The sequence below is a fragment of the Protopterus annectens genome, chromosome 6.part0, assembly GCF_019279795.1.
Source record: "Protopterus annectens isolate FY-2018-M chromosome 6.part0, PAN1.0, whole genome shotgun sequence".
In the NCBI taxonomy this organism is placed as follows: domain Eukaryota; kingdom Metazoa; phylum Chordata; order Ceratodontiformes; family Protopteridae; genus Protopterus; species Protopterus annectens.
The window spans coordinates 439,757,528-439,780,273 of NC_056737.1; positions in this window are offsets into that span (position 1 = coordinate 439,757,528).

Sequence of the window (22,746 nt, forward strand, 5' to 3'; positions counted from 1 at the left end):
ACAGAGACAGCCTACCACTGCATTGCACCTCTTTGTTTTACAGCACTGCAGAAGAGTTGCCTCTGAATCAGAAATGGTTACCACAAGTGGAAAAATGAGCTTACTGCTTGGGGTAACCTTTCGGAATCTCCCCCTGTATATATATATATATTTATTTTTAAACAAAAATAAACACATTAAGCAATTATTGTATTACTAAAAGTTTATGGCATATGTTTATTCATTTGCTATTATTTATTTGTATTTGTTAACTGAGGTACAGTATCTACATGGACATTTTTCAGACTCAGTCCGAGTGCACTGTCTGAATAAATGACTTGCTCTGAATCACAAAGTAGGCAAGTAAAAGCTGAGTAGGCCAAACTCCTGACTTTATGAAGCTGCTCACTGTTACGCATAACATTAATCCTACGTACTGACTGCCAGACCAAATGTTATTACTTGCTGTTTCTTTCTTCTCTTTCTAGTTACGTCTGGAAAAAGAGAAAATATTTTTTTAGTACTTCTGTTATTGATTTGTTTATATATTTATTTAATTTGCTTATGGTACCTCCTTCTTTTCTTAAATGTCAGAAAATGATTTATACTGAACAAGTAAGGCAAAAGGCTGCTTTACTTGCTATACTTAAGTTTTTTCTAACTTTTAGATTTATGGTGACTAGAGGTACCGGCAGTTATTGTTCCAGTTGGCAGGAAACAGTATGTTGGTGTTAATGAGTGCAGATGTGATGGTTTGAATATTAGTAGCACAGTGCTTTACAAACAAGTATATAGTTCTCCAAGCAAAACAGCCCGAAAAATTGCACTAGAGGAATCAGTTTGGTTGCAATTTCCATAACTGAAAAATACATGATAATATAAGTAGCAATAGTCCCTACTGTTATTCTAATCTTAGTTTGGCTGATGGTATGTTTGTCTTTATGTAATTTAGGTTTCTATGCTAATTTTAGTGAATGATATATGTTTTATTATTATTTTAAAATGCATTTGCATTCATGTTGTGCTGTATTTGTACTGGACTTATAAATGTACCTCTTAGCTTATTTTGAATGCCTATGTGCTTTGGGGACTGCTAGTCGTGTGTGTGTGTGTGTGTGTGTGTCTATATGTGTGTGTGTGTGTGTGTGTGTGTGTGTGTGTGTGTGTGTGTGTGTGTGTGTGTGTGTCTATATGTGTGTGTGTGTGTGTGTGTGTGTGTGTGTGTGTGTGTGTGTGTGTGTGTGTGTGTGTGTGTGTGTGTGTGTGTATGTGTGTGTGTGTGCAGATGTATTGTAGCATAGCATTGTGATTTTCACCTGCTGGAAGAGTACAAAGTGATCAAAATACGTAAGCAGTGAAGCAAATAATTTTTACAACACAAACAATGTCTCTATAATAGTTTTAAACAATGTTTATGACAAAAAAAATGTGTAGAGTACTGTTTCCTTTAAATGTAGTATGTGTTTTATTTAGTTGTGTGTTTCTTTCATAACAGAGAGGTGTTTACCTGTATTAATACAAACATGTTTGTTGAATGAGCATTTAGAGGTGATATAAAATGAGGACTGAGACAAGCCCAGACAGAGTGCTTGCCTTTGTGAAGGGAGCTCAATGGCCAGAACATAGTCTCTGGGGAAAGCCTCTGATATACTAACAGAAGTTGGAAGTTGTTATAAGTAAGAACTACATTAGATAACATAAATTTAGAGACTCTTTCCCAGCATCTTATAACTGCAATCAAGGTACTGCTGTGTAGTAAGTTAAACAACACATTGGTTAACAGATAGTTGACAATTGTACAAGATAGCCACATTACTGGGGTTGGGGAATATTCCCTTTTCCCAATATTGCGTGATCTAAGAGTTAGAATATATAATTTGCAGTGCATATGAGGGTGCAGGGTTGCTTGCCATCTACAAAAAGAAAAGTTTTATTCTTGTATGTTCCAAGATTGTGCCTTAGAACATGTGGAATGATGTGTCAATGCCTGCTTTTTGATTTTTTTGTGTCTACATTACTGACATTGACATTTGGGTATTTATTTAATTATCTGACATTTGTTGACTGGTTTAGTCCATCTGAGCTAACACCCCTTTTCAGCGAAGGCACAGAAAGAAAAGCTCCAAGTACAAATTATGTTTTTGGACGTAATGTAAAATAAGTACATAAAGAAGTATAAAGAATGATTTAAATAGGTGAACAATAATAGAAAAATATCCAAGAACTCTGCAAAAGGGGCAACCTACTTAGTAGTGAATATTAAGGTGGTTAGTAAGAAAAAGTGGCTGAATAGCATATGATGCAAATATTGCAGGTCTAGTATTAAATACATGGAGGTAAATATGATACGAGACAGTGGAAGTGGGATAACAAAGAAAGTAATAAGAGAAAGAGAAAAATTAGTATCATAATGGGGGGGGTTGAAGGGGTATAGGGAGCAGTCTTTAGTTCCAGACTGTAAAAAGCAAAAAAATGTAAAAATAGGTATGCTACATATGGAAGTGGAAGAAGTGGCAAGAGCAGGGAAGTTTTAAGTGGGGTGGTTGCAATTACATTGATGGAGAAGTACAGAGAAGGTCAGAAGGAGTTGCATTGTATTTTTGTAGACTTAGAGAAAGCATATGACAGGGTGCCTAGAGAGGAGTTGTGGTATTGTATGAGGAAGACGAGAATGTCAGAGAAGTATGTAAGAGTGGAACAGGATATGTACGAGAGTAGTGTGACAGCTGTGAGGCCTGTGGAGGGAGTGACGTATGCGTTTAAGGTGGAGGTGGGATTACATCAAGGATCAGCTCTGAGCCCTTTCTTATTTGCAATGGTGATGGACAGGTTGACAGACAAGATCAGATAGGACTCCCCGTGGACTATGATGTTTGCAGATGACATTGTGATCTGTAGTGAGAGTAGGGAACAGGTGGAGGAGACCCTGGAGAGATGGAGATATGCTCTAGAGAGAAGAGGAATGAAGGTCAGCAGGACTAAGACAGAATATATATGTATGTGAATGAGAGGGAGGATAGAGGAACGGTGAGGATGCAAGGAGTAGAGGTGACGAAGGTGAATGAGTTTAAATACTTGGGATCAATAGTTCAGAGTAAGTGTGTGTGGAAGAGAGGTGAAGAAGAGAGTACAGGCAGGATGGAGTGGGTGGAGAAGAGTGTCAGGAGTGATTTGTGACAGACAAGTAACAGTAAGATTGAAAGGGAAGGTCTACAAAAGGGTAGTGAGACCAGCTATGTTATATGGGTTGGAGACAGTGGCACTGACAAAAAGACAGGAGTTAGAGCTGGATGTGGCAGAGTTAAAGATGTTAAGATTTAAACTGGGTGTGACGAGGGTGGACAGGATTAGGAATAAGTATATTAGAGGATCAGCCCAGGTTGGAAGGCTTGGAGACAAAGCCAGAGAGGCAAGATTACGTTGGTTTGGACATGTGCTGAGGAGGGATGCTGAGTATATTGGGAAAAATATGCTAAGGATGAAGCTACCAAGTAACAGGAAAAGAGGAAGGCCTAAGATAAGGTTTATGGATGTGGTGAGAGAGGACATGCAGGTGGTTGGTGTGACAGAGCAAGATGCAGAAGACAGGAAGAAATGGAAACAGATGATCCGCTGTGGCGACCACTAATGGGAACAGCCGAAAGAAGATGATGATGGTTGCAATTATATTTCCAATCACTGAAAAGGTAATTTTTGAAGGGTGTCTTGAAAAAAATATGCATGTGTGATAGATCTAAGGGACAAGGGCAGCTTATTCCACACAAGAGAAGGAAGAAGCTGTAAAGGTTTTGTCCAAGTGACATTTTGGATTTATGAGTCTTTAAGAGACCTGAGCTTCTGAGGGGGTATAGTGGGTTATATAAGGAAACAAGAGAGGATATGGTAGGACAGGAAGATGGTTTGTTAAGAATATAGTGGATAATGAGTAGCTGAGTAAGTTAAAGTTAGTTAGGAAATTCTAACCAACTGAGTATCTGAAGAGCATTACAGTGGTATGATTTTGGTGGCAGGTTAGCTGCAAATCTAGCTACTTTGTTATATGTGATTTCCAGTTTAAATAGCAGATAGGACTTTAAGTTAGTAAGGATTTGAGAGCAGTAGAACAGGTTAGGGAGGAGATAAGCCTGGGTAAGTCAGATCCTGGAGTTGAGAGTAAGGAACCTTTGGTTTCTATAAAGTAGGCCGAGTTTTTGCTGGGTTTTCTTAATACAGTGGTGAACATGGAGGTCAAATTTAAGTTGGTCATCAATAATTACTCCAAGGAGCTATATGTGGGATTAAGTTGAGATAGTGGTATAAGGGAAGAGATAGTGAAAGAGGATTTAAGATGGTTGAAAGATTTGGGTAGGAATAGGAAGACATTTGTCTTTTTAGGGTTCAGTATGAGTTGTTTCTCAGTAAGTCAAGATTCAGTGAGGTTAAAAGAGGTTTGAGTGAGGGTATGCAGGTCAGAAGGGTTATCTGCAATGGCAATAATAATGGAGTCATCTGCATACTATATGAGGGATGACTGAGGACATGATGTATGGAGCTCATTTGTAAAGAAGTTAAAGAGTTGGGAGTCTAGAATAGACCCTTGTGGGACTCCCATATTTATGAAGAAAAGGAGATAGACTAGTGAGCCATCTGATAGATTGCTATATGTTTGAGAGGTAGCTTGCAATCCATGAGATAATTGTGGGGGAGAGGTTTAAATGAGAAATTTTAGAGAGGAGGATGGGGTGGGAGACAGTGTCAAAGGCTTCAGAAAGATCTAAGAAAAGACTGGCTAAGGAGATGGAGTTAGTAAAGGAGAGGAGAGTGGTAGTGTTGCTGTGGTGGGGGTGGAACCCATGCTGGGTAGGGGCAATGAGGTTTCCTTGAGTGAGATAGGAAAGAATGTGTTTGTGCACAAAGTGTTCAAGAATTTTAGAGATTGGAGAGAGTATGGCAATAGGACAATAGTTAGAAAGATCAACTGAATTTCCACCTTTGTGGATAGGTATGGTGTAGAATTTCTTCAAAAGAGTTGGAACAGTAGATTAAGAGATTGAGCAGTTAATAAGGATGGAGACTGGGTATGCTATGGAGCTGGCGGCAGTCTTTAGGAAGACAAGTGTCAGGTCGTCAACTGATGGGGAAAATACTTTTGAGAAGGTTTTTAATATAGCTAGTAGGGATGGGATTTAGTGTGAAAAGATGATGTTGTTGTAGGGAGGCAGTGGGAGGTGAGTGATTATATGGGTTGGAAGCTGGCAAAAGTTTACTAATGTTATCAATTAAGTAGGTATTGAAGATGGTATCAGTTTCAAGGAGAGAGTTATTGGGACAGGGATTGGGTGTAGATGGGTTACCAGGGTGGAGAATCTAGTTGACAGAATTTCAGAATTATTTGGGGGTTTCAAGAATGTGTGGTTAGGGAGATGTGGTAGAAGTTTTTCTTGTCAATGTTTATGTGCTTTTTGGCCAGGTTATGGAGTTCCCTATATTTTTGGAAATGAATGAGTGATTTTGTTTTTGCCCAAAGTTTCCATGCAGAATCTCTGATTTGGATGATAGAACAGGCAGCCTTGTTAAGCCAAGGAGAACATTGAGATTTACTCCCAACAGTTCAGGGAGGGGGTACAGAGTTTAAAATGTTTAAGAAGATTGAGTTGAATTGGATAAAGGCTTCATCTAAAGAGAGGTGAAAGAGGAAGGACCAGTCAATTGTGGAGAGAAGGTTGTTGAAAGTGTCAGGGATGTTGTTAGTTAGTTTACGCTATTCTTTAAATTTATGAGGTCTAGGAAGGTGAGGAGAGGATATTAGGACTTGTATGGAGGAGTGATCACTTATTGAGTCTGGCAAGGATTTGGGTAGATGATAGAGGTTAGGATGAGAGACAAGAATCCAGTCAAAAATGGAGCTGGAGTTTGTAGGTTTATGGAGAAAAGTGGTAGAGGATATAAGCTGGGTGTAACCATAGAGGTGTATGTTGGTGGTAGAGGAGTTAGAGGAGACAGCAAGGCAATTGATATTAACATCTCCAAGAATAATAATTTCATTAGGTATATTATTAGCCAACCAGTGAAGAATTTGTTCTAGTAAGGGTATGTTATCTCCAAAGAGTATATAGATAGCAACTATTGTAAGGATTTTATACTTGTTAAGTTCACAATTAGCAATGATGAGTTCAGCAGGGTAAAATGAGGGAGGTGGGTTTATTGGGGGGATATGGTTATGAATTCTGAATGCATAATATTAATCCCCACACCTTTTTTATGAGTTCTATTAAAGCATAATATATTGTAGCTGGGGGAGGATTTATTGTCAGTGTTATGTGATTTGAGCCAAGTTTCAGATAGTGAAATTATGTTTGGGGAGTATTGAGCTATCCAGGAGTGAAATTCTGATGTTTTGTTAAGAATGCTGTGAATATTACTGGAGTAGGAGAAGCGAGTTTTGAGACGTTGATTAGGTCATTGTTCCAGTGTAAGTGCAGTGCTGGTGGGAGTAAATGAGTTGTTGTGGGGGCCTGGATCGGGGTGGATGTCACCACAGAGAGGAAGGGTGTTACAGAGGTATAGAAGAAGTGATACAGAGTGGTGAGAAGGAGAAAACTTTAGTTTGGGTTTCTGATGTGGAATTATTTGTGGAAGATATTTGATTTTCAGGAGAGAGTGTTTAGTACAGGAGAAGAGAGTTGCTGTTATGGGAGAGGAGTAGTGGGTAGTAGTATCATTGGGTAAGGGGATGTGGGGGAGTTGGGAAGTAGATTTAGCTGAATGTGGTAAGAGGTGAGGTGTAGCAGAGGAAGAAGAAAGGATAACAGTTGAAAAAGAACATAGTAATCTGTAAAGATAGAAAAAAGGGAGGAAAATTGTAAAAGTGAATGGAAGAGAATGACAGGAACATTTTTGAAGGAGGGGGATGGGAATGAAAGGAATTTATGGGAGGTATAAGTTGAAATTATGTAGATAGAGGGAGAGGCTTGAATAAGGGTAGTAGGTGATCTAATTAGATGAGGATAAGGGATGTGGGAGTGTGTTGGGGTGAGGTAAAGGAAGGATAACTATAAATGTATTTGATTCAAGGGTAGGTTAGGGGAGCAGGGTGAGCCCAAGCATAGCAAGGGTGAATGGAGCCGGATGAGCCCTGATTCAGCGCAGTGCAAGAAAAAGAAAAAACAATGAGTAAAGCCCAAAAATGTGAGTATAACCACTATAAACTGGATATTACAGCAGTCTAGTACGCCAGCCGTTAAGAAAAGAGATAGTCAAGGAGTGTGGAAAGACAAAAGAATAGAAAATAGAGATAGGGGAAAGATCAGAAATAAGGTAGCTGAAAAGAACAGGAGGAGAGAGAGAAACATGAGGTTGGTGATGTGTGGGTAACCGTACAAAAAGCAGTGAAAATTAGTGAAATAATATCTAAGTTTGACTTACATAATTTAATTGAATACAATTGCTGTGCTGAACTTTCCAATTATTTTCTGTTTTATTGCATAAACATGGAAGTTGGAGTGTCTTTCTGGCTACAGTGTCTCTTTATATTTGATTCAGTTTGTTTAAGGACAGGGGTTTAAAACCTGGAAAGAAAAGAAACAAAACAGAGTTAAAAAAGAAGAGATGAGTAGGTGAGAACAGATAACAAGACAGTTAAATTAAGTGAAGAGAAAGGCTTATATGGCAGAGGGTTAGTGGATAAGTACTGAAAGGTATAACAGAAAAGTTAGCGATGGGGTAAGGCAAATAAGCTAGCACTAAAGAAGGAATGGATAGAGACTGTGTGACAGATAAAACAAAGACAAAAGGTAGGTTTTAAGCAGCAATGATATAACAGAAAATAAAGTACGGGTCTATATTAGAAGAAAGAAAACCTTAAACCGCGAATGCTCACATGAGCGAAAATGCCGGGAATCAAAAGTGGGATTGCATGGTCGTGTTACAGTCAGGAGTTTGTTATTTGCCCTTTCCTCACTGTAGTGCAACCTCAGAGTTAGAATATATAGTTAGCGGGGAGGTGTGGGGCGCGGCCCCCCACAATAGCAACTTCGATCACCGGCATTTTCACTCATGTGAGCGTTCACAGTTTAGGGTTTTCGTTCTTCTAATATAGACCCATAAAGTATAATAAAATTAATAAACAGCAAAACAGTACAAACGATTACTGCAAACTGCAGTACTATTCAATATGACTCTATTATAAGTCCGTACATATATAAGCAAATCAGTTTTTCTAATGTAACAATTGTAACAAAAAGATTGTGCTATTATAGAATAAATTATAAAAGAGACGACCAAAAAGCTGGAGCAATCAGAGTTCATCCATATATATTATTACTTGAAATTTAATTTTTCTTTTATTTTTTATTATTTTTTTTTCCTGTTCCTGCTTACACTGGTTGACTTCATATTCACAGAGTATGAGTGATTGACGTTATGCTTTCATTTTCTTGAAGAGGTTATTTTTTTACATTTTTAATGATTTGTACTGTTCATGATGAAACAGAATACTTAAATTTGAGTATTTATTGATTTTGTTATTGCAAAATATGTCTACCTTTTGTCAGATTCCCACATTTTTATTACATATTTTACATTGTATATGCAAATTATTAATAGATTTGAGTTGGGTCTGTGTTTCTAGTGTTTCATACTGTTTTTAATGATTCATTTTTTTGTCACTGTTTTTGAAGTATTTCTGTGTTTGATAATTTATTCCAGCTAAATTACTTTTGAAACCAACTGAGTAAATGCCACAAAGGAACGGAGAACAAACTTTACTCAAACTGTTTAATAAAATCAAAAGGCAGTAAAATCCAAAACATGTAAAGCTCTTTTCGTCCAGTCAAGTGACTGGACTTCATCAGACAAAGCAGCAAATTACAACACTGCTTTTTATATGTAAGACAATCCCCCTCCCATGTAGTTGTTAACCAATAAACATACCCTAATTCAAATAGAACTCCACCTGCCAATTAGTCATAAAAGATCATGAAAAGTTTTTTTAACATTGCGATTCAGGCACAATACTACTAACCCTAAACAATTAGTTGTATGTGTGTTTAAAAAGTCTTTGTCACAGTATCACCTAAACTAAATAAAAATAGAAATCAAAATTCAAATATTAAACAATAAACAGTGTATAAAGTCAACTCATACCCACTAAGGAAACTTTAATACATAAAGGCTAGTGTCACCTAGCCAAACTTCTTAGTTTCAAAATACATGTGACTGATGAGATCTCATTTAAGCCTGGCTGTCTGGTAGAATCTAAACGTAACTGCCATAGCAACTCTTGCCTTTCCAACAACAACTAGAAAGAATCCCCCCCTAATGTTAGATACAACCTGCCCAATGATTCTAAATAGAAATGTATTGGATGGGTGACTAGCACAGTGTCTTGCCAACGCATTCTCTGTTTTACCTCTGTTGATACTGTAGGTATGTTTGTAAACCCTTTCTCTAGGTTTCCTGTCAGTTTTCCTGACATAGAATGCTGGACAAGCTTGACACTGGGCTAGGTAAACCACAGATTTTGAATTACAGTTGTATCTCCCATCAATTTTGTACGTCCTATTCCTGATAATGAAAGTAGACCCAGAGGCAATGTATTTACAAAAGTTACAAAATTCGCACCTATACATCCCTGGTGTCCTGTGTACAGTGTGATTAGGCATCTCTAACAGGGCCTTCATATTTCTACCCCTTCTGAAAATAATAATGGGATGGTCACCTACTTTTTCCACAATTTCTCTTTCAGTAACCAGTAAGTTCCAATTCCTTACTAAAATGTTGTTAATACTGAAAGCATCCAAGCTAAAAGGTATAATAAAGCTCACAACGTAATCAACTCCATGGGTTTGTACCCTATGCACCATGCCTACAGGGCCTGTTGTATCAACCTGCTCTGGTACATCTTGGGTTCCATCTGTGCCTATTGCAAGGTGAACACATAAAATAGGTTTATAAATCCCTATTTTTCTTTTGCGTTGCACTTCATAAGTTAGGTCCATGATCATAGTCTCAGGGTACCCTCTACGTAAAAACATGTGTTTTAACACTTCACATTCCTCAAAGAAGGCCCCTTCTTCAGTAACCAGTAAAGTAAAGTGCAATAGTGAATTTGAGTATGTTTACTTATGATATATCCTTACCAAATAATGTCTTCTATCTTTATCTTTCTTTAAATCTACATCTAGGTATACAATATTGTTGATTTGAAAGTTGCTAGTAAACCTCAAAAAACTAGTTGCTTTGTTCAAATAACTAATCACTTGTTCAGCATCAGCTGCATTCCCTTTAAACATGACAAAAATGTCATCAAGGAATCTAGTATATAATCCGATCTTTGCAAGGATATCAGTACAAGAAAAAATGTACTGGTATTTCCACTGGGCCATCACCAAGTTCGCAAAACTTGCTCCACTTGTCTGTAGTGTAGGTTTGTTTGTTTGTGTTCTGGGGAAGGTGTGTGAATGTTCATGTGTATGCTATATGTTTGGTATACTTTTCGCAATTTCGAATTTCGCAGTTTTGGTTTTTCGGTGTTTTGGTGTTTCGAGGCATGTGGTCTCAGTATTTTGGGCATCGGGAATGTGAGCATCCTAGATTTCGTAGGGGATCCATATATATATATATATATATATATATATATATATATATATATATAATTATATAGATATAGATACATAACTATATATGTATATATAAATATATATATATATATATATATATATATATGGGAGCCCTTCATTTGTTTGAACTTTCAAATGTACGAAACTCATATGGCCGACACCATATGAGCGAATGTTTGAAAGGCCGATAAATGATAGCGGAGATACCGCTACAGTGCGGTACTGGGAGATTCCCCTTTCCTGCACTGTAGTGCGATCTTGGAGTGATAATATTTAAGTAGCAGGGGCTGTGGGGGGTGCAGGGGGGAAAGCCCCCCTGCATAACACAGTTTTACTGTGTTTACAGGTACGTAAATGGTGCTGTTTCAGGATGTCATTATTTTGGAATTTCAATCATATGGTGTCGGCCATATGAAAGTCGGCATTCTGAATGGTCGACATTCTGAAGTAGACCCATACAGATATATATATATATATATATATATATATATATATATATATATATATATATATATAAATATGTATGTATATATAGATAGATATAAATATACAGGTATAGATATACACACGTACATATAAGGAGCGAGAGACTTCGGTGACAAGAATGAAGTACACAAGTTTACATTAATCAAAATCAAACTGTTGTTGCATTTCAATAGTCATTCAGACTGGCTAGAATAGTATGCCAATAAATGCTATTGAAAATGATGAAAACTTTATTAACAAGAAAACATAAAGCAAAGTACTTCTCTTACCCTATTCAAACATAATTTGGATGAATGAATGGGAAACTGCAAATTCATTCCTGGTTTAGCAGTCATATCCCTCACAGATAGGGGCAACAAGTAAATGTCACAACATATATTTGTTCTGCCTGCCTCTGGGTTATATTTATGCAAAATATGTGAGAATGTCAGGCTACAATTTTTTTGCACTCCTTACAGTTTAATAGTCTCATAAGTACTTATAAACCTAAAATATAGTAGAATCAGAGTGACTGCTTAAACAAGGAGAGGGAATGGACCTTATGGGACATGAAATGAGTAAATAAAGAAAGCTTTACTCTTTGGTCAGTAGGCTATGGTTCTGGTCAGGCAGTGAGTACAGAAGATTAAGCTTATGGGCTGTTAATGAGTGATTTCAAGTAGTCTACGGCTTGATTGCCTCATCCTGAATTTGCTTAATGCAAGACTCTGAGCGAGTCAATTAACAAGACAGTGCTTCTGTGCTGAGTCTAAAACTGTCAACGTAGATGAGTAGTGTTTTTCAGTTAACAAATACTAATAAATAAATAATTAATGTCATGTGAGAGCATTAATAAGGCAAGAAGGCTTAATGGAATTAACAGCTAGACAAAAACAGTACGATAGAGAAGATGAGGAAGAAGCATACGTAAGATGACAGTATTAATGTGTCTGATGACTCAGAATTACTGTGCATCTTCTTGAGGGCCATTGCATTAACTAAAATGGCTGAAGGAATGAGGAGTGTGATACAAGTACTGCCTGGTCTGCCTTGATGCCAATCCATCACTTCCTTAAATGATCTGATCCACTTCAGCTGCTTGCATTTCTGACTGGTACTTTTGTAAGATGAGATCCAGTGGTCAAGATCTCATTTGTGCTAGAGAAAAAGGGATCACTCAGTACGGCTCCAAGGTTTCATTATCCTCAATGAAATGCAGGGGTGCTTCATAAGTGGTACACAGTGTGCGAACGACTTGGCCATTTAGGTCACTGGCTAGGGATTCATCAAAAAAACTAAAAAAGAAAACAAATCCAGTCTGTGAAAGCTTCTGAAGAATGTATGAACTGAAGTGTGCAGCTGTTCTTCAGTGGCTTGAGAAGCTGAATGGAAGTTCAAAAGTAAAGATTCAAAAAAAGATCTGTTAGTCAGAGCTGGCTGAGGAGGGTAGGACAAATGGCCAATACCAGCCTGCTTGGCCATCCTTCAGAAGGAGGCAACCCAATTTACTTTAATGTTAATATCTGCTGGTGCCACTGATTCATCACATGTAGCTAATGACCAAGGTTGTATACTGGGCTGTGCCAAACTGTGGCTGCATAGAGTCTTTCATAGGATGGAACATACAGGAGTAGGCACACAAACAAATGAAAGAGAGGGAAAGAGCAGAAGGCCCTGAAGAATGGAGGTGCACATGTCCTCTGCTAGGGGAGGGGTTTAAAATCCTGAACCTCCCATCGATGATGGCCCACTAACACCTGACTCTTCTTCCAAGATAATGGAACAAATAGGTCAGTTAAAGGTCCTCAAAGACTGATGGTGGTGGTCAAGGAAACCACAGAATTGAAAAAAAAAAGCAGAAAGATGACTGGCTGGCAGGAACCAAAATGTAGCAATGCGGGGAACCCAGCAAGAAGAAAATAAGCAGTAGTGTGGAGTTATGCCAGTCCTTAGACTAGTGTTATACAACTTATTTCACACATCAAGAGATGAACTGAGAACAAAATAATTCTTATTTGCCAGTGTTACTAAGAAAGATAGGAATGACAGTGAAAAATGGGAGACAAGTCTTTAAAATAATGTTTAGTAACTAGCAGAATGGCTGAATATGGCACCATAGGGTCAGTGCAGAAAAGTGGGATACCAACTGGGATGACTGACCTTACAAACAGAATAGGGAAAGCATCTTAGGATAACAGTAGTGGTACAATAAACCACCAGACAAAATTATAAAGCTATAATCAAGACCCATATCATGCTACTCTGTATGTTTAGGTGATCAACTCTACAGGCAGACAATTTATAATTCCTATTCCATATCCCTCTTAAGATCACTGTTGGAATACTACGTTCATTTTTTTAATATAGGACTCAATTTATTATAAATCCCTCACATGAATATTGACATTCAGTTCAATCCTCATGCACTGTGCACTTTACCATGGTCAAAGGCATGCATATGAAACAATCTTATTGATACTTGTCTCTAGTGGTAATTATCTGTTAGGATATCAGCGTTAACAGTTATCAACTTTGTGCAATCTACAATTTTTCACTTTAACTCTTTATATTATTATAAATTCACAAAACATTTTGGATATTAAGTTCAAACAATCTTTATATATGGACCAAATGAGTATGACATGTTCTTTTGTAAGCTAATGCATTATACAGCAACTCAGGTTGGAAATAAAACACAGAAAAAAGAAAGAAAGAAGAAAGAAAGAAATAAACAAAGAAAGAAAGAAAAACTACACTCAACATAACTTCCCCCTATTTCTCTTAAATACTTGCTTAAATGGTGATTCAGCAGCTACCTTATACTTATACAACAATATAGAGTCGGAAGTCCATTGGGCTGGCATGTCATATCCATTGTGTGGGCAAGTCATATTTTTTCCTATGTTCAACCACATATACTCCTATTCCATATAGTCCCTTTTTACACAAGTCTAAGAGTTTCCTGAAACAACACTTGTTTCCTTTTTTAGTACCTTCGCCAGCTGATTATCTCCAGTTTTGAAGTATTTTCTTTAGACTTCCATTTCCTTATAATTGCTTTTTTTAGTTTTTTTGTTTTGTATTTATGTATCAAAATTAGCAAAACACTGAATATCTGAATATATATAGATAATTTTAATTTAGGAACACAGATTAAAAAAATAGTTGCTTAATTAACTTTATTTCATTGCCTCACATTTTAGCCACAATATCATGTCAATGTTCCAGTCCTCTAATGTACTACATTCCTAAAAATATAATCCCAGCTACTTCTTTCTAGTGAGTCACATCTCCAACATATTTCAGCTGCCTTTGTGTACATTCTCAATAACCTACTTGGTATATAAATATATCTGTGGAGGCATTTCCATGCAAACATGCCAAATTTTCTTGACTTAGTTGCATACTGAGAAGTATTATATATTGCATATTTTTTCTGTTGTTGCATTGTAAATTGCCTATCCATTTATCATTACAATTCTTTCTTACGTCTTCTACTTCTTTACTCATTTAAGTTGCTACATTTGCTGACTAGATGAAGGATGAGAATTTAATGTCGCTCTAAGTTTCACTGCAATGAATTGTATTGTTCAAGGCAGTGAACTGTTCTGTGTTTTTTTTAAACACTTTTCTTCAATGTCCTGCGACCGTAGAGTTAGTATATAGAATTTTGGGGGTGTTTTGTGGGGGTCTATATCAAGTGAACAAAAATGTATATAATCGAATGTATTTACATTGACACATAAACACCAAAACAAGTAAACGTCAAACACGTAAAAGCTTGAAAATCAAAACATTGAAAACTTTTAGCTGGCCAGCAACTGCTCCCTAGTGTAATAAGTGTAACTAACCACCAAAATTAACTTTTCTTATCCTACCAAGCTGTGCTTTATGTGCAAGAAAGAAAATATATTTTACATACAAAATGGGTATTAAACTATACCGCATTTTAAGTAAACTACAAACTGAGTGATTACATATTTAAATAACCTCCTCGCCCAAGAAATCAAAATATGCACTTCAATAATACGTAGAAAACATATGGTGCACACAGCATATCGATGTTAGTATGGTATTAAATTTTAAGTAGCCTGCCAACTGCACGTAAGAATTCAAGTACAGTATACTGTTCTTTATTTTTCAAAACAGTTTGTAGACGAAAGTCCCTTTCTAAATGTTTTCTCTTCTTTGGAGAAACAGGACATGCAGACATTAACTGTAATCTAATTTCGTCAACCCGATTTTGCTCTCTAACAAGTATTGACAAAACAGCTGGTATATCAGAAATACGTCTGCCTAGCAGACACCTAATCCTCCTATGCCAGCCCTCCATGTAATTTTGTGTTCGTGGTAAAGAAACATCATTCAAACAGGAGACATTCCAGAATGATATAGGGTACACAGGAGGAAACCGTAAATGAATTGTAGTTCTAGTGATCTGCTTTCGTAAGCGGCCCAACACGTAAATATCAGAGAAATATGTGATCAACTCTTTCCCATCAGCAGGAAATGTTTTACTTAGCTCTCTAAATGCTGGAATCACTTCATCTTCCCTCAAAAATGAAAGTGCTATTAGTTTTTTAACGGAACGCTGAAATTCAAGAGAAGTACCATAAAGTCTAGATAAGTTAAGTTGCTGAATTTTGCGCCACACATTCTGTGAGAAATGGAAGAAACAACCTTTACTTTTCACATTGAAAAAGTTGCTTCTCTACTTTTAATTGCAGCTAGTTCAAAGTCACACAATAAGTATTCCACCGAAGGTGTTAGATCACATCTAGCTAACAAGTTAAACAGACACTCCCACATCAAATTGTATGCCTTAAAAGACTTTTTGCTCATCAAGACATATACTAAAGGAAGACATCTCTGTTTGACACCATGGTTAACAAATGCATGAACACTATATAACTGCCTACATAGTCTACCTTTTGTAAGGAATACTCCATCCATGAACCATATATTTGTATTACACAAGTCTTTGACATTTTCTTTTGTTGTAAACAGTAAAACATGTATATTTAACTGCAAATCTACCTTAAATTTCTGGATGAATTCAGATTCTTTTAATTTATAATCATCCGGACATACTGCACTTAAGGTTGTACATGGTTTACAGTTTGTTAACAAAGTTTTTCTCCTAACTCTGTTAACCTGTTGTAATAGTGATCGCCTAGTTGGCAATGCAACAGTAGACTCAAAGGAAGTGGTAGCAAGAATGTCATCAACAACTAAACACTGTGTGTTCCTGCAATTACTAGCCATATCCTTCAATATACTACATGCTTTGTACTTTTCAACTAACGTTGGATCTGACGGATGGTCATGAATAGTAGACTTCAGGATAATTTTTTTTCTCCACCTTTATCAACTTATAGCCCTACCCTTACATTTATCTGTTGTTTTCAAATGACAGCACCAATACTTATGGCTTTTTAGAACCTTCTCTAAATTGTACAAATAGCCAACAACTAGCATATTTTTCTTTTTTTGGGATTTAACTGTGTAATAGTAATAATCTATTACACCAGGTGCAGCAAGAGTGCTACAAGCCATAGCTGCAGGTATAACCGCTGTATGCACACATATTTGCCAGAAATGTTAATTTAAATACTGTGTTGTTACTTTTTATTTTCATTATGTTTTTAAGTATTTCACATGAATTATAAACGGTATTTATTTAATTAATTGATAGTGAAGTTACAAAAGTGAATATACATACACTTTTTGTTTATTTTATTTACGGGTATTGGTGTTATTTCATACTTATTCATATTTACGTTTGGACATCATCATTTAGCGTACCTAACAGGCAATGTGGCCAACTGAAACAGTTTGATAATATATTTTCCGCTGAAAGAACAGTTCGACTTTTAGTTGTTTCGGCATTTATGTGTCGATGTGAATACATTCGATTATATAAATTTTCATTCACTTGATATAAACCCATTTTGTGGGTGCAGGGGGCTTTCCTCAATTGCAAAATAAAAATATTTTTGTGTTTTTACGTTTCTTTTGGCTCATCTTTGGCATGTGATTTGCAATGATGGATTAGCTGAAATAATCATGCTTCACATTAATTTAGGGAAACCAGCTGGTTGCTATAGTTCTCTATTAGTATCTTATAAGACTGACTTACTTTTTTATTTGAAGCCACCTCAGATCTTTTTTTCTATAAAGAAATCTATTAACTTGAGTCTCTTTGTGTTCATTCTTGTTAGTTCCAACTCTCTCCTCCACTCCCTCCTTAAACCATTGTAAAAAAAATCCTCGCTTCACCCCAAATTATATTCCTCTTTAATTCTTTCCCAGTCTTTCCAGTCTTTTCCTTGATCCACTTGCTCCCAGTATCTTGGTGATTTACTCATTTCCTTCCATTTGCGTGCAGCTAAAGTAAACCTTCTTCATTTTTTATTGAGAAGTATTGTCCCTATATGACACCTGAAGATTTAGTTTTCTAATTATATTAATTAGTTCCATATATGCATAGTTGTCCAGCTTTTTATTTTCATACTGCCTTGTAGCTTGTGTCCAAAACCTATCTCCCCCTCTGGTATTATATCAATTTTTTCCATCTGTGTTTAAAATTAGAGCTCTGCATATTATAACACAATCTTATCTGCATGGATATAAAACATATCTCTGGATCTGGTAGGCCCAAGCTTCCTTGTTCTACTGGTAGAACTAATCTTTTCTATCTCCCTCTTGGGTTCTTGCCATTCCATGTAAATTTCCTTATTTTTTTGTTTAATTTCTCCCATGTTTCTTTTCCCGGTTTCCAGCAATAAGCTGGCCCAACATATATAATCTGTGGTACAATAAACATATTAATTGTTTATATCTTGCTCTCTTGAGTCATAGTTATTAGCTTTCATTTTTAATAGATTGTGTTACTTTGGATATGGTATCCTGTCACATATTTCCTTTTGCCAAATCTGCTTCTAGCCAGATCCCCAGGTACTTCATCTTATGATGTCTTTATAAAAAAAATGGGTGTTTTCTACTGTCCATAAAAATAAGAAAGAGAGCCAGCAAACTGTGTCCTGAATAAATGTATTGTAGAAACAACAAAAAGTAGACAAACAGACCGGTTTCGGCTGGTATAAATAGCACAGCCTTCCTCAGTGTAAATTCAAGCATATCCACATTGTTGTTTAAATATCCTTAGAAAACATTTGATTGGTTAAGCCTAGAATTGTTCATTGAGACCTGGTGGGAACAAACTCCCTAATTTAACAATCCATTTCTTTTCTTTTGAATTTAAGAGAGAGTGCCACCCTGTTTTGTTTTGTTTATTACCCTTTATGATATCAATTATCATAAAAGAAAATTTTGCAGTTTGGTATGTTAGATGATGTTTATATAGAGCATTATGGACCTTGTGATTCTTAATATTACTAATGTGTTCTGAGATTCTGAATCTTAGAGGACGTGAAGTTTGCCCTACATAGAAAGACCCACATATACATGTTGCCAGATAGATGACCCAGTTAGAGCTACAGTTGGCAAAAAAATTTATATCAAAAACTGTAGCTGTATTCCTACTGGAAAATTGTTTACTTTTGACTATTCTGTTGCAATTGCTGCAATGGCCACATGGGAAGCAGCCAATCAGAGGTCCCCCTGTTAATGTAGTCTGTATATATTGAGATTTACCATCAACATGTGTATGTTTGTAATGGTTAAAGCAGCCACCTAAATTTTTGCCCTTTCTAAATGAGAAAAGGCATCTATCTGGTATAATACTAGATACCTCAGGATCATACTGTAGGATATTCCAATGTCTATGGACACTTTGTATTAAACTATTCGAATTCCTACCAAAAGTCGTAGTAAACCCGATTGGTTGTGAAACCTTGTTGTTACATTCTTTGTAACATAGAAGATCATCCCGTTTAAGTTTATTGACCTGGTTGCTTGCATGCAGAACATGTCCCATTTTGTATCCCCTAGATCAGAATCTGTCTGTAAGATCTTTCCTGTGTTCCTGAAAAGAAGAATCAGTGGAACATATACGTTTCATTCTAATGAATTGTGATTTTGGAATATTTTTGGCAATATGTGGTGGATGGAAATGGGAGCATTAAAAATAGTATTGTATTCAGGATGTTTCCTGAAAACCTTGGTATCTAAGGTATGATCAGGTAATCTATAAATTAGTACATCCAAAAAAGTAATTGTATTAATATCATGATGTAAAGTGAAATGGAGACCCCATTTGTTGTTGTTGAGGTATATTAGACAATTCATTGGCCCCACCTTTCCATACCATCCAACAATCGTCCAAGTAATGTCTCCAAATATCCAAATAATTCAAATAGATGTTATTGCAGCTATTATAGATCAGATCCCTTTCAACATAAGCCATAAAAAGGTCAGCATAAATCGGGGCAAATGATGACCCCATAGCTGTACCCTTTGTTTGCCAGTAACAAGTCTCTTGATAAAAAAAGACATTGTTGGTAAGGACATGTTCTGCAAGTTCCACCAAGAATACATTGTACTCATCTTGATATAGATTAGCCTCATCTAGCCAATATGCTAGAGCTTCCAAGCCCCCTGAGTGTGGAATGTTGTTTTAGAGGGCACTAACATCCAATGTACACATAAGCCAATCAGGTTCCGACTGTATCTCAGAAATTATCTGTACAAAATTAGTGGTATCATGTAATTGTGATCTTATGAGTGATAAAAGTGGCTTCACTTGTTTAGTTAAATATAAAGATAGTGGTTCTGTGATATAGCCCTTCCCTGAAACAATGGGTCTCCCTGGAGGGTTAACAGGGTCTTTATGTATCTTGGGCAGAAAATATATATATTGATTAGATGGGTCCTGAATCATAAGTTGATGCATAACATCAGTGTCAATAATGTTAGCATCCCTGGCAGACAGTAGAAACTCATCAATTTGTTTTTTGAACCTAAAGGTGGGGTTAATGGTCATTTCAGAATAATATTTGTTGTCCGATAGTTGTCTCCTGGCTTCAGTATCATAATAGGACCAATTTAAAATGACAACTGCTCCACCTTTATCAGCTGAAATGATAACTATATTGTTGTTATTCTGTAATTCTAGAATAGCTGATTGTTCGTCTCGTGTAATGTTATTGGGTTTCGGCCGTGTATCAGATCTATAGAAATGTAGATCTTTGAGAATGTTATTTTGAAATTGATGCACAATAGGATGCATGGGAGGCAAAAATTGTGATTTATGATAAACAAATTTATCATAAGTATAATCATAGTTGTTTTCACCAAAATACAATCTAAGATTTAATAATCTACAGAACGATACAACATCCTGTGCTAGTGCATCTTCAGATACAAAAAAGCCAGGTATAAATGTTAGTCCTTTATTGAGAACAAAAAATTGTGTAGGTGTTAACACATAATCAGATAAATTTAATACAGTGCTGTTGACATTTGTATTTATTTCTGTATTGCTAACTGCAATAAACTTTGGATGCTGTTTACTTTTGTTATGTTTTCTGCCCCCCCGTTGGTACTTAAACCTAAAGGGATACTGGTGGGAGTCCTTTTTGGAGATGGTGAGCCTGACACAGTTTGTAGATCATTATCAGTGTAAGAGGAGGGATCATCTATGGAGGAACCACTATCTTGAGTGCGGTTCCTTAGTATTGACCTAGGTCTTTTCGTTTTAGGTGGTCGCATTTGATGTGGGAGAAATCTGACATGTTTTTAGTAATGTTGAAGGGATTAGCCCCTTCATAGTCAGATTGATCCCTGGTGAATTTTTTAATTTTCTTAATTTTTAGCTGCTCTTCTAAATTGCTAAGATCTGCAGCTAATTTAGTAAGATGTTTATTAAAAAATGTTTCACCCACAAAAGGTTGTATATTATGGACCAATTCCAACACTATTGATTTCCCGGTCTATTACCCGGTCATGATGTTTAGCCAGTGCTTTGACAAAAGACATACTGGCTTGTTGAATACCGGCCCATTCACTAATGAGCTCCTCATCTGATTCACCAACAAGCGGCTGTATTCTAACTCTCAGTCCCTGTGGAGTTATGTTTTTGGCAATATATGCCTTAAACAATTTTGAGTGCCAAACGTTAGATCTCAACACCCTAAGGTGCTTGTATAATTGGTCAAAAGCATTGCTACATCTGATCTCTGGTCTTAAAGATTCACCTGTATTGATGTTCTCTACACTAGGACCGAGCCCAAAGACCCCTAGATCCTCACGATCTGCTGACAGGCCAGAGACCAAGCTTAGAAGATCCATTTCTGCAGAAATCAAGAATGGCACCAAGTAAAAAAACACACACAAGGGTGATGCAAAAGTTAGACAATAATAGCCCAACAAATGCCACACCCTGTATCACGCAAAAAATGTATGTATGTATATGAATATAGGAGACAATAATAGCAAATTAGCCATTGATTAGTATCAAATAAAAATTGCTACGTCTCCTGTAAATTGAGGTACTGAGAGTTAGAAGACAAAAAACTTCTACTTTGGACAAATTAGATCCTGAAATGCAAAATTCCAATATAAAAAATGGACACTCAAAAACCTTAGTAAACCTTGGGCTAATCAAATACAGTGATATAATAAGAACTAACCATTATATTACCTAAATTTGGTTAACATCCAATTATGAATGGAAAACTAAAAATTCCCAAACATGTATGTTTAATATAACCTTGAGGGTGAATATCAAAAAATAGCAGCTTAAAGAAAAAAGAAGAAAAGTCTAGGTCAATAACTAGAAGACATAAACCACTGAGATGACTTCAGCTGAATCATAATATCTGGTGACAATATGACTCAAAATAAAATTGTAAACTTGTCCTCTTCAAATATATTCATATAAATGTGGAGGATAAAAGAACCTCCTTCATAAGAGTGATACCATACAAATGAAAGAAAATAATGGTGTGCCCACCTAATTAACTATGAGCTCAAGGAAACCATAAAAATATAAAGGTCAATGTACCATAACTCCAAAGGTTGCAAAAACATAAAAAACATCAAATATGTCCTAAAATATATAGATTAAACTGTAAAAAATAATTGCTAGTTAGGTATTGTCAAAAGGGCAACAGACAAACATATGCAAACATCTCCTATATTAGGAGTATTCAAAATACAGTGTCATGTTGTTCTACCTAAATTACTATTAGGAAACAAATCATACAGTCTAAACTATATGACTATTTGAATACCTGACAGATACCTTCAATAAGATTTATAAAACTGGAAATTAGCACATGCACAGATAGAAGCGAATAAACGCTATTTCGAAAAAAAGGTCCATATGTTGCAACAATGAGTAGCGCCAAAAGTCAGAATAGAGCCTATATTATATTGGTCCCAAGAGAATCCCAACAAAGAATACCAATGTCCAAACTTGATTGTCTCAAAAACTAATGTTCCACCATCAAAATTCCAAATAAATGGATCAGAAGTAGATTGATGTACAATATAGGCACAGACAACCAAAAGTTAGTATCATAAGTTTCCATTTAAACATGTGACCAAAATGGCGTCCGAAGCTTCAAACACACAAAATACCTGAATTAAATTAAGTTATAAATCAGTCGAGCCGATATACAGGGTCAAGATCGTCTCCTAAGGACCATAAAGTTGAGTTGAGGCCGTATTGATCCAAAAAATTGAAGCTGTGGTCTCAACAGTTCAATTCTGCCAGACATGAACGCAGATAGCGTTCGTA